Here is a 12,289-nt window from a genome sequence, read left to right on the forward strand (position 1 = left end):
AAAACCTATCCCTATGGCTGCCACACTGCCCATGAGTACCCAACCTGCCTAACCTGCCTAACCTGCCTAACCTGCCTTCTGCTCTGTCCCAGCACATGTGGTGCCTCAGCAGAGAGTTCATCTCTGAAGCACCTGTCAGGAAGGATGCTGCTACAGACCCAACTGAGACTTGCTTCTCAGGATCCTTCCTTCCCTTTCTGAGAGGTTGACATGCTTCAGAGCTTCAGCTCTTCCTTGCCTTAGTCACCAAACTTGGCTTCAGTGCCCATTTTCACAATCACTTCTTAAAATTTTGGAATTAAAAAAAAAATTTCATACAGAAATAAACTGCTGCTGAATTCCAGGACTTGGTGTCTGGCTGTCACTATTCCCCTCCCAGGAAATTACCCATCTTCCTCTGAGAAATACTTGTCTTCTTTGTACCAGTCCTTTTCGCAAGTCACTTCTCACATGCATTTCCCATTCCATTTTCTTGCCCCTTTCTTGTCCTTTAATCCAGCTCACATTACTCTAGCAGTAAATTATTTAAAGCAGGCAAATACGTGCAACAAGACAGCTTTCTGTCAGACATGAGCCTGTTCAGAAACTGATACACTCCACATTTCTTTGTCTTGGCCCAGCTTTATCTTGAGCTTTATCTGAGTCTTTCCTGCCATCCAGTTTGAATGCCCCATATCCCACCCAACAGTCCCAGTGCCCCACATATCACGGGCCTTCAGATTCCTGCCTTGATTGTTGGAGGAACCTCTCATTGATTCTGCAGTTTTCCTGTAGACCTCAACCCCTCCATGGGATCAAAAAGGTAGAATTTACTGTAATTCATAAAATTATTCAGATAACAAAAATAGCTTGAATTTTAAGAGCAAATAAAAACAATAAAACATGGAAGGGGCATAAACCCTTACAGTACAGGTTGGACCAGCTGGCTTGAAGAGGAAATTGGCACAGGGAATGTCTTGTGCTGCCAGTGTAGTTTTCCTTTGCAAAGTTTCTTGCATGCCTGCTGTGCCTTCTGGCACCAGGAGCAAGACATGGATTAAGTGAACTCTAGATCTGGTCCATATCCACACTCCTGCATTTTTAACTCTAGTCAAAATTCAAAAAAGTGATGACAGCACCCCAAACTGGGCATCTCTCAGCTCAGAGCCTTCACCTGCACTCACCATGTCAGCCACTTTCCTGTGTTAGCAGTGAGACGGGGAGTTGGTTAAGGCAAATGCACAAATTCCCTGGTGCCTGTGCTGCATCATGTATATCCACTGAGGCCTCATGTATTAATTGCTCCCTGCTGTATGTGAAGTATGTGAAAGGTCACTTCTCCCAGACCTGTGTTCTAGGCTGGTTTTCAGGAGATTCCTTTCCATCCATCCTTCCACCAGTTCATCAAGCCACCTATGCACAGCACTGTTCTCCCTCCCCTAAGGCTGTGACAGTGAGAGACAGTCGTAGGGTTTGACCAAGAGGTGTTAAATAGACCTGACAATTTGTACGCTCTTGTAGGAAATCTTGAACTTCAGTAGCATCTTTCTCCCAGTGATGTTCTTGAAGCTGTCAGGTTTGAATTGTCCTGGAGATGTTCAGTGTCTCTCTCTTATGTCTTCAGAGCATGTGGGTAGTTGACCCTGTTGAGTAATGTCATCTCATTAGACAGAAACACATGTTCATTGAGATAAGGATGAGCTGTCACCCATAAGGTTTGCAATCAGATCTCAGTTGGTCTTTCTGTTACACATTCAATTGGCGGGATTCCCCCCTCCACTGAAATCCTGCAGGGATATATTTCAGTGGGCTAATTATAAATTCCTTCTGTCTTGCAATAGCTGGATTTAGCATGCCTGGTGGCATGAACCTCCCCTGCTTCATTCGTGTTGTGCACCTCTCTTGCTGCAGGCAAAAGTAATTTCCCCAGCCTGGAAATGTGATTTAATTTGACCTTGTTCACACAGGTTCTGCATCTTTTACATTCCCACCCCCAATGATAAAACAGGATCAGAGGAAATTGCAATGATTCACAGTGATGCTCTGCCTCAGCCTCCAATTCTTCTTGTTCCTTCCTCTCCCCACCATCCCTGCTCTGCCCACCCATCACAGCTACAGGGTACTTCTGACTTTAGGTGGAGGATGTAAGAGGGATGTAAAGATACGAAACCACATCCTTGTATCATATCTCTTCTGCCAGGAGAGGCAAACTGAGTGTCTTTCCTTAAGAGACACTTCAGGACTGAAAGGGAAAGAAATGGAGAGCATGAGTAAAGAGGCAATATTAGCAGAAACAAAGGGAGTGCTCTAGCACTCTGTTTGTCAACTGTTTCTGTAGGAGATCCTTACTTGCAGTCCCTGCCTGCCTGGATCCACTCCTTCAGCCATTCACTGCCTGCCCCAAGGCTGCTGTCTTAAACTGCACAGTTCTACTGTCCAGTGGCAGCTGTTCCCAGTCTCCTCACTTTTCCCTGAGATGGTAAGAATATATTTTCTAATATAAATACCTCATCCCTAGACTCCTAGAGGTCCCATTTAGAGGAGCATCTGTGGAAATCCTTCTGCTCCTCTTGTGCAGGTTCGAAAGGTCTTGTTCATGGGACTCTCTCTACCCTGTCCAGTATTTGATGCTCAGCAGTGAGACGTAACAGTGAGCTTCTCTAGCAGACAGTCTCTCTAGCTGTGCCAGAGAAGTGTTAATAATACAGGTGCTACTTTGCAGAATCCCAAAGCATACAAGGTGCTTCGAGAGGCACATCCTGGCTGTGTGTCGACTGCCTCCAGTAGAATATTTGGGCATGGGGACAGCAAGCCTTTTTACACCAGCTCACAGAAGCTGTAAGCCATGACAAGAAACACTGGCTATCCACAGCAGTAAGCTGCCGAACACTAGGGAAGCATTCTTACAGGATTTTTCCAGTAATAGGGATGGCATCAATTGTCAGCAAAGCAGACAATCTGGCTGCATGTGTCATTCAGACTTCTTAATACTCGGTTTCTCACCTGCTGGCTTTCCCTTTTGTGCTGAACTATTACCAGAGCCTTGGGAAACCTGCTGGGTCCAGTGACAAATCCTTTCCCTCCAAATACAGAAGATTTTTGTCTTACTTTAGGCATGTGGGACTGTTATTCTTAGAGGAAGTTTCTGAAGGGGATGAGAAATGTTTGCAATTCCTTAAGAGATCAGGGCTGTATTTAATATTGCCATAGCTTCATCTAGAGAAGGCCATACTTTCTGTTTCTACCTCATTTCAGCAATTCGCATCAAATGAAATATAGTCTAAACAGGTAATTTCTAACCCCAGGTTATATTGGGGCAGCTTGGCCAGACAGGAAGGACCACAAGTGGTCTCTAAACAGCTGTTAGCTGCAAGTGTTGAATGTTGAGATTTTGCACTGAGAAGAGACTGGGACGGGGCAGGATAGAGGAGGAGAGTATGTCCTCTCCTCAGCACTCTGTGAAGCTGGGAAACAGCTGCCAGAGCTGGACACAACAGTGGATAAAGGACAAAGCGCTTGGATGTTTTGGACACAACTGGTACAGGCTCATAAAGAGTAAGATTTTGACCTGGAGAAGCTGGGTAGGTTCCTCCAGCATGTAGACTTTAAGGCCTGAAAGCTCAATTCTGAGCCTGGGGTGGGTTGCCTGCATGTTGAGGGGCTGACCAGTGAATCAGTCCAGGGGATGGAGCAGTTTTAATGCTCTCCATCAGCTCAACACTTTCTTTGTCAACCAATGCAAGTTGCCTTGTTCCCTGCAGCCCCCAAAATAATGGCTTGTGCCTCTCACACGAAGCAAAAAGTTTGCCTGGAGCAGCCTGGCTTAGAAACCCACAGCCTGGCTTTAAGAAGTGACAGTAGGAGCTCATTCCCAGTGAACTGGATGTTTGCAGGGCAAGGTGCAAGACTCAGTGCGATACAAGCACTGCCCACTGCTGAGTAATGTTGTTGTGACTAAGAGACTCATATAAGCCATCCATGGTTTCTATTCATTTTCTGCCACCCCCCAGGCACCTTCTGTGAGGCCGAGCAAGTCGCTTGCTCTCTCTGGCTGCAACTAAACTTATCTTCATTATTGCACATTTTGGCTCACTTTCATCCTCTTCTATTGTGAGGAGTTTGCCTCCAACCCTGATCTTCAAGCAGGGATGAGCATGCTGATGCTCCTTCCATCCTCTCACTGTCTCGTGTCTGTTTAAACTGTAATGTTTTAGGAGCAGGGACATTAACCCTCATCTGGATTAGCATTGCTCTAATGTAAATAATATTAGTTACATTATAGATGTTTCTGTAATTAGAGTTCCTGTTTCTATAGGCATTTAAACACCTCGTCTCCTCATTTGACAGTTATGTTATTTGATTTGTGTTCTTCTGATGTGGAGATCAGTACAGAAACCCTTTTATCTCTTCTGATGAGTGGGTTTAGACTATGATTGGATTTGATTTTTTTAGAACTGTGTATAGGGAGGAGCCCGCAGATACCAGGTATGATTTGTGTAAGGTGGGATACAGCCACGGAATTTAAATGGAGGTTAAATAACATGGCAAGATGTAGGGCTTTAATCAGTCGGGTTTTTTCAAGGAGCATGAGGTAAGGACAAACACTTTCAAAAGCAGGGGGAAAAAAGAGCTGGGCTAGCTGGTAAAACCTTGGAAAAATTGGCCTCCCTGTCTCCATTTGCCTGCATTTTAAGTGGGACACAACAGTATTTGCTGGTACTGTGAGGGAAGCCCACTCATGAAAAGGTTTACCAGAGATTATTTTATCAGAGATGCTTGCCTTGGCAGATGGCTGTATGCTTTAAATTTAAACAGAGAGGCATAAATAGTAGAAAAGAAAAGAGGGTAATAAGAAAAATATTAAACTGCCCAGTGCAAATCCTTGGGGAACTTCTATTGCAATAACTGACCTCCCATATAGCACCATTTATTTCATACGCTGGCAGCTTTATAGGTGCTTGTACAGCTACAGACGAACACCAATTTGCCAGTGCAGTTTGTTTTGATAACTGTTGTTTTCAATAAATCTATATTAAAATCAAAGGGAAAATTAAATAGACTGAAGTCAGTGGCACTAGAGATAAGGTAGCACATTACTACACTGGCCTCTTCAGCTGGAGGAGCTTTCCCTACCTCCAGTTAGGGTCACGGATGTGATGAATTTCAGTGGTCTCAGCTGTGCTTTCTGACAGCAGCCAACGTGAGTGAGAATTTTGGTGGAGGAAAGGAATTTTGATATTTCCAAGCTCAGTTACTTTCAGGGCTGTAACAAAGGAGGAGGTTGGGGGAGGATGCACCACTCACTTTCACAGGCTCTTTCTTTTGGGTTTCAAAGGACAATTGCAAGCACAGAGGTCAAGGTCTCCAGCCTTTGATCTCTCTGCTCTCTCTCCCAGGACCCCTTAGGTGTCCCCACTCCTACGTGACAATCCACACAGCTGGTACCTGTGGACTGAAAGCAGTGGGAGAAGCAGGATCTGTGATTGGTCCCCTGGCAAGTGGAATGTCTGTGTCTCAGAATTTTCTGGACATGGCATGTCCTTCTCCTCTCTACCCCTGGCAGACTAGGTGCCTCTTATGGTAGTAGGGGAAGTCCTGGTGAAAGAGAAGGAGGAGAGAAGAGAGAATAGAAACTCCAGGGAGAGTGCCGAGAAGGAAGGAAAGAAGAAAGAAAGGAAGGAAGGAGTGAGCTAGGGGAAATGATGGGAGGAAGAGAGAGGCTGGAAAAGGAAAGAGGGTCTCCAAACACTGGAGAGGAAAGACAAAGAGGCAGAAAATAGCATAAACAGAAGGGGGGATAGTGAAGAAACTAAAGCAGAGTAGCCAAAAGATATGTGAGGGCAAGGGTCTGACTCCCAGAGCAGGGAGCAACCCCCTACTCCCCTCCCTGTGGTGAATTTATCTGTCCATTGGAGGTGTGTGTTTCTGGAGATAAAGCAAGACTTAAGTTTGGTGAAAGGAGCTGCTTTGGTCAGGAGTTTAGGAACTACTTCAAAGATTTGGCCTCTGGACATTTGGAGCAGCAGGGTATAGAATTATCCAAGTAATTATTTCATTTCAGTGGGGCAGTTTAGAGGAGTGATGGATCAAGGAAGTTTTCCATAGCACAAAGCATCACAACTGAGTTCAAATAAATAATAATCCTAAGAGATTTCATGGTAGAGTAAGTAAATTTTCTTTCCAACAGACCCATTTTCTATCAGAAACACTGATTGGAGTAACTGGGAGCATTTACTAGGATGTAGCAACATTATCCAAGATTTTGCTGAGAAATTATCAAAAATATTCATATGAGTTCTTTTTCTTTTTTTTTTCCTCATCTCCTTCTGACAGTATTGTTTTATTCCTGTTACACATTTACACCCCTTTCAGTCCAAGTGCTTGGCCTAAAACATGGGATCTCCTGAGCTGGGGGGGAGCCAGGTGCTCTCTGGGTAAAATATTTTTCTTTTGTGAAGTTTTGCTTCCCTACCCACAGCAAAAATCAAACCACCAGTGATGACAGCCTTGTGCCCGGCCCTTTGCCTGCCAGACATCAGCCCAAAAGCTAGTTCAGGTTTTTCAGAAACAATCATGTTCCCTGGGGTTGTTCAGACTGTGTCCCCCTGCTCTAGTCTCTTATGTCCATCTTTTAAAGGCACATTTGAAAAATAATTGTCAAAACCCATTGCTGCCCCAGCTTAGGGCAGGGATGTTGTTGTTCCTGATATTCAGTTTCACAAAGACATTTAGCTGGTTTAATAGGAATCTTAAAAAAGGGTGGGGATTATGTCTGTCGATGTAGTGAACAGTATGAAGAAAGGAAACAGTGTGGTGTAATGGATGGTTAGGGCTTCTAGAATTATGTAATAATAAAACAAAAGAAATGTTCAAGTGGTAAAGTGAAAATAAATACACTATTTTTATTTGGGAATATGTCATTAAACAACAACAAAAAATCCAAGCACTAAACTTTTTGTCCCAGCTTAGGTCAAAAATCATACTTTTTGAAACCTCAGAATTTCCCAAGAGACAAAAATTCCTCTGTTATTATTTTTGGCCAGCTGTCTTCCATATGACTGCCCGTGAAAAGTATTTTATCTCAAGTTAAAATCCCTCACATAAAAATGTGTCTCTACCTTCCAGCAGGTGTGCTTGTCCTATGGGAAGATTTGCTTTATCAGCAATGTGTTCCTCCAGGAGAAATGCTTAATTTTAGATGTTTTTTCCATTTACACTTGGAGTTCAAGACACTTGAGCAGCGGCTCAGTATTGGGTGGCCTGTGCAGGCGTCAGAACCCTTCCTTTATACACTGCAACCCTATTAGCTAAAATACTGGCAAAGAGATTTTGGTGAAGTGTTTTTTTTAATGTCCCATTAAAAATGTTTAAAATGTTTAAAAATGTCCCATTTCACTGCTGTTGATGCCCTCACTTTGAAATACAGCTTTCCCATGACGACATAGCTGTAAAACACATTCAACTTTTTCTTTTTTTTCTTTTTCTTTTTTTTACTAGTTAGCAATGGAGTTTTGCTATAGCTATTAAAATATAAAGAATAAACTGCACCCAATTGCACTATATTTTTTACCAGGGTTAAGCCTGAATTTCTTTGTGGATGGCATTGGAATATCAATATTAAGTATACAGTGCGAGCACGAGGGTTTTATGACATACAATAATGTAGAGAAGCTTGTATTTCTTTAGCAAATTGACATCACTGTTTGCCTTTCTTTCTTTGTACTTCTTGGGTCTGATTTTTAGGAGCAAGAGTTGGAAAAGGCATGGTAGATGATTCAGTGCAGCTCCCTTGAACCAAAATCATGTTGGCACCAATGGGACATTTTACAGTGCTGTAAGTGGCTGGTTTCATTGTTCCCACTGCTCCTCTCGGAAGGTGATCCCACAGTTTAATGCATCATAGCCTCAGGAAATTTCTCATGATGTTCAGCTTATGTTTTCCTTTGGCAAATATCTTGGGGAAATCCTTTGCTGAGGGGTCATTTTATTTTTTGTGTTGGTGCTGACGCCTTCCTGACACATGTAGTGTAGTAGTTTTTCTGCTCATCCCACATACAAAGTGGGAATGAGGGGCAAAAGCTGGATTTACTGGGACCCACACAAAGGGGAACAGCAGTGATATGCAGCCTGAGCAACACAGTTGTTTATGTTTGTTTTGCATTTCACTGCATCGTCTTGCACTTGTGACTAAGGTGGGATTTCTGGAGACAGGACCAGCCTGTCTGATCTGCTTTGTGCATTCAGTCAATATGAGGTCCACCAGGAAACATTCTGTCCAACCCAGCAAAACACAGACTAGAGAAATAAAATGCTTCCACAGAGGTTTGCTCAAATCCAAGCAGATCTCCTATGGAGACATCCCATCCTGACTTGAAATGTCCAAGACTCCCTTGTCCTCTGTTGACATAGCCCAGTCAATAGCCACTTTCTGATGTCCTGCAATGTTTTTCTAATGCACTTTATTTCCGAGCCTGCCAAAGGCTGTCCCTCTCACCTCTGTTTTAACTGGAAAAGGATTTCCACCCCATGGCCCTGATTCTGGCTGAATTAATGGTTTTTGAACTGAATCAGCACATTTGAAGTTAAAACAGATCCCCACTGAGTCTGTACATTTTTATTACTGTGCAAGGAGTGCTTAGGAAAATAAAAGGAACGAGAAAGCCCTGAGAGTGGACCACCCTGTTGAGGGGGGAAATGTAGAAATCAAGCATGTTTATATGAGTGATATTTATAGGGTCAAGTGACATATATTGTATGGGGCCTTGGAGTCTAGCTCAGGAATACCACATACCAATCTGGGCACTCATGCTCAAGAAAATTTAATTGAAACTGAAGCAGGTGCAGAGGAGATCTACTAAGATGGAGGGGGAAATGGAAAGGTAAGGTGGTAAAGAGACACAGGAAAAAATGACTTGTTTAGGCCACCAAAGCAAAGATGGCAAAAATTATCAGGATCTGAGAACTGCCTATAAATATACCAGGGGAGGGAAAGAAACCAACAAGTTAAATCAAAGGATCATTTTCTCAGAATAAATTAGAGTAAACTAGCTATAAATACATTTTATCTGGGAATTAGAGGTTTTTCCATCTATCAGGCAGAGAAGAGCTGAAGAAGCCTTCTACTTGGGTTAGCATGGGCAAGTAAAGAGACATATTTGAAGATGGATGCTGGTAAATTGGGATGTTGGAGAGGAAATTATATTATGAGATGGAGAAGAGTGGCTCAGTATCCCTGCAATGCCTTTCCTGACCAATACTCCTACATGTGGATTGCTTTATCATCTGAAATACTCTTTTGCCTTTTTTTTGCCAAGGACATCAGCACCTTTAAGATCTCCTGTCATTGTCACCCAAGAGTCCTGTTCTGCAACTGCAAAGCTCCTAGCCCCACAGAAGCTGCTGTTGCTCCCAAATTCATCAAGGGGGTCACTGTCAAACAATGAGACACACTTGCTCCCACGGGGTTTGAATGAGCTGCTTTCTTTCAAAACACCCTTTAATTGACAGCTAGAAATAGCTTTCAATGATGACAGGCTGTCATTAATATCATTCACCAGAATGATACCCCAGTGATAGTCTATGTGTTTAGAGGAAAAGGGAGAGAGAAAAGCCCTCTGCAAACAAATGTTTCAGCAGAATACATGAACTGAGCTGTGGTTTCAAGAATGACAACGTGAATATAAAAATGTACGTTGTGAATATTAGTATTCCCTTAAATATGTACTCACGTTGGTTAATGAGTCCCACCGGTGGCGTTAGTAACTGAAGGATTTGGGTTGGCACGTTATTAACTTGTTAAGTAGAAAACAGTGATACAAAACTACTTGTCATGTGTATTATAAGACATTTAAAAGTTTCACTCAGCATAAGCAGCTGAACAGAACTAAAGGAGTCGCCTTTAAAATGAGCTGATGTTTCTTTGTGCCATAATCATGTAAAATCCAACTGCTTTAAAAGGAGCTGTGCTCCATGGGCCCTTGGGAAGGAGGCACTGGGAGAAGGGCTGGGGAATGTCCCTCCTCCTCTGTGCTGACCCAGCAGCAGGCAGAGACCTGATAGTTGATACTGGGTTAGGATGAGCTCAGCCCCTTTCTTCACAGGGAGGATCCCTTGCAGCTGCCAGGTGGGGTCAGGGGAGGTTATTCTGTATTTTCTGCCTTACCCTGCCCCACTGGTTTGCTACTTTCTAATCAAGCTGTGTCCATCCATCAGCCCAGAGGTGGCTTAACAACTGCACTGAACGAAATGATGCTTTGTGATGAAACTCTAGGGGTTTTAAAATAAATAAAACTTCAGGTAACTGTAGACCAGGTTGCTGCATCTGCTGGCAGCAGCAGAAGGGATCCAGCCATAGGAGAGAAGGTCACAGCTGGAATTTTTTAGCTGATTTCCATATAAGGTTTGAAGATAGTCCTTCATGTAAATCAGGACAGAGCAGACACTGCTCCAGCATGGACCCTATTTCCTATGGGCTCCTTCTAGCCCTCTCACAATCTCTAAAGTAGGACAAGCAATTAAGACACCAGAGCGACTCCTGAAACACACTCAGTTGCTCTTGGATTGAGTTGGTCCTGAGGCAATGGGGTCTGGCATGGGCTGTGCTACCTGGAATAAATAAGGTGACCCTAATGAGCAACTGTCAGCCCTTTTGGCCAGTTTTTCCCACCTCCATGACCCAGTTTTTCATTATTCCTTACCCAGGGCCCCATGGAAATTGTCCACCTTTACTGACAGAGTCCCCTGGGGAGAGGAGCTGCTCCCAGTGAGGATGCTACAGGGGCCATGTGCATTGATGGGTACACCACAGGATATCTATTGATCACCCTCATTTATTTTTCCAGAAGCCTGGAGCAAGCCAGATTAATCTGTAGGTGACATTTTCAGTGGTCTGCAGTGCTCATTTGAGGCATGCACACCCACATAAGACAGGCTCAGACATGAACAATACAAAAACACTGACAATATTTCATAAAACATGGCTCTCTTCAAATCAGTTTGGGTGCTGATAGCTGATAGCATTCAAATGGCCCTCTTTGAAAGTGCATTTGCTGAAGGGAATCTCATTGCTGTCCTTCAGTCTTTGGGGGACAACTTGCAGGGGTCTTACAAGGGTCACTGAGGCTAGCAGAAGCCAAGATGTGGCCCCTGGCTACTGCAGATAACTCAGCTGGGAAAACGTGTTTCCCCCAAAAAATTGGGCAGGAGGAAGTCTACCTGCTGTACTGCCTGGGAAACCTGAGAAACAGCACGAGGCTTAGCTGATGAGAAAAGGATATGCACACATCTATGAGCTATTCATTGTTTGTCTAGACCAAGGAATTACTTTTTACTGCAAGATGCAGAGGTCAGAAGTGGAAAGGCCTCTTCTCTTTCATTCTGTTAGAAATATAGGCAAGCTGTGAGCCCTAAAATTCAAGCCTTGGGATTGCAGTGCAATTTCAGCCAGTTTCCATCTCTGCTAAGGGACAGCCAGGGCAGATTGTTCAAGGAACACCAGAGTGCAAAGGCCTTCAATTCACTCTCCTGGGCTCCTGGCAAGCTATACACCAGTCACTGAAGACTTGACAAACCACAGCGACATAGCTAAGCTTAGAAGTAACATTTCATATTATCGTTTCTTATGTGGGTGGGAGGCTGAGAGATGCCAAATCTAAGAGGGCTTAAAGGAACTTTTTCTATTATTAAATGGTTTGCTGCTGCTATTTTTATAGTTCTGACATGCTACTTTCATGGTTCAGGCCTCCCAAGTTCAAGGCCACATGCAAACAGAGCAAAAGGATAAATCCAGCCTGAAGAGCCAGCAACTCAATTAAAGGTAGGAGCACCAGACAGAATTGGTCAGGCAGCCAGGGAAGCATGAGCAGCCCACCTTGCATGGAGCATCAATCAGTGATCTCTGCACTCTGGTGCTTATCTTTGTCCAGTATTTTAAGGCATGGACCCAGAGAAAGGCTTAAGGGATGATTTGAAGAGGACAGCAAGATGACAGAGGGGTAGGACTGCTCCTGCCTGTGGGCAAGGGATGGGTGAGGTGACCTCGGGGATCCCTCACAGTCCTTTTTGCACGAGTCAGTGAGTTTGCTCATCAAACATGTGAGGAGTATCAGGGGTGTGCAAAGGAGCTGCTGGCTTGAAGTGTGGAGGTGCAAATTAATGTGGGGAACAAGGAAGGAAGCAATGTAGGGAGTGGCCCCAGCTAGAACACCTTATTACAGCTGAGATTCCAAGAGTTATGGATGTGTCAGGAGGCTAAAGATTAGGTGTCACTGCAGGTAAGTTCAGAGAATCACACAATTGTTAGGGTTGGAAT

This window comes from Lichenostomus cassidix, chromosome 8 (genome assembly GCF_008360975.1).
Source record: "Lichenostomus cassidix isolate B80296 chromosome 8, HeHo_3.0, whole genome shotgun sequence".
NCBI lineage: Eukaryota > Metazoa > Chordata > Aves > Passeriformes > Meliphagidae > Lichenostomus > Lichenostomus cassidix.